The sequence below is a fragment of a genome, unplaced genomic scaffold (assembly GCF_019419815.1).
Source record: "Pyrus x bretschneideri cultivar Hongxiangsu unplaced genomic scaffold, Pyrus_bretschneideri_v1 Contig9, whole genome shotgun sequence".
Lineage (NCBI taxonomy): Eukaryota > Viridiplantae > Streptophyta > Magnoliopsida > Rosales > Rosaceae > Pyrus > Pyrus x bretschneideri.
The window spans coordinates 955,613-957,078 of NW_025999831.1; the positions used below are offsets into that span (position 1 = coordinate 955,613).

The 1,466-nt window shown below is 42.3% G+C and overlaps 1 pseudogene; it reads right to left on the bottom strand.

Moving 5' to 3' along the window:
* Window positions 1-238: 238 nt before the first annotated feature.
* LOC125473585 lies at window positions 239-1,466 on the bottom strand (annotated as a pseudogene).

A 1,466-nucleotide genomic window follows, 5' to 3' on the forward strand; every position in this document is an offset into this window, starting at 1 on the left:
ATGAAAATTTGAGCTTTTTGGATGTGGAGGATGATGAGGAAGATACGTTTTAACCCCAGAAAGGGAATGTGGCGTTTGTGTGTGCTTTGGACGGTTGGGGTTTCTGCATTAGTGAGTTTACTGAGATTTGAATGAAAGTAAAATTGCCTCATATACTTGCAATTCTTGTAGTAAAAAGACAAATACATAAGCGCAACTCGACTTAAAAACACAACTAACAAACAAAGAAGCAGGAATCAAGAATCGAACCGAGAGCCTCTTTATTTAGACAACCAATTACCTCCAAATTAAAGCTTTCTCAGACGTCAGTCAGGGATAATCAAGTAGAATTGATGGGTTCAACTACTAATGTAGATTTGGGGGTTGGAACCCAAACAACATCATCACTAGGAAGTAAGTGGCAGATGGGAATGGTCCCGGGCTTAACCTTGAGCACTTTGAAGGCCAAATGTTGTGGGTCCCATTATGATGTGTCCACATGGCAGATTGTTACTGCTTTAGCCTTCACCCCATCAGAACCTCTCAGGGGCACCACGTAAGCTCTTGTAGGTTTTGTTGCATCGCGGTAAAACACTGCGTACTGATAGTTCTGCTTATGGCACACAACGGCTTTGTCACCTGCAAGCTTCTTCACAGAAATTATGGATATTGTTCCTCCTTTCTCCAACACCTCCGTTGAGAATGCTTGAATGTTTCTTCCGAGCTTCGAAGTGGTGAAATCAATCATTGACTCTAACGAGGTGGCACAATAATTTTCCTCTCCTCCTATGCCTGGAGCTTCGCACTCTTCAATTGTTTGCTTAATTATATTGGCTTCCACAGATTCCGATTTCACTGAAAATTGGTTGAAAATTTCAGGTAATTCATTTGATGAGAAGGGGATCAACTCTGCGGTTTTGCGCAACAGGAAATTTGCCGTATTCGAATTTCTAGTGATGTTCAAGTTCATTCTTGTGCTAGGATGCATGTCCTTGTCTAAGAAGAACAGAGTTGCCTGTGGGTTGTCATCTTTATGGAGTTAATGATTCTCATGAGTGGCATGTGCATGATTACTACGGTAAGCAAAGGTGGATCGTTCATGTGCATGATTACTACTTACTACGGTAAGCAAAGGCGGATCGTTCAAGTGCATGATTACTTAGGTAAAGAAAGATGGATCGTTCTTGTGCTACTCCAACATATGCAGGTTTCGTCCCATCTTTTCCAACAAGATCGACATTTGTGAAAGCAAAGGTGGATCGTTCTTGTGCTACTCCAACATATGTAGGTTTCTCGTCCTATCTTTTCCAACAAGATCGACATTTGTGTAAGCAAAGGCGGATCGTTCTTGCTACTCCAACATATGCAGGTTTCGTCCCATCTTTTCCAACAAGATCAACATTTGTGCCTCCACCAGGTCTAGGGTTTTCTTCTCCTGCAATGAGGTCGAAACCGGTAGCCTTCCCTAGTTCGACAGCGATTCTCAT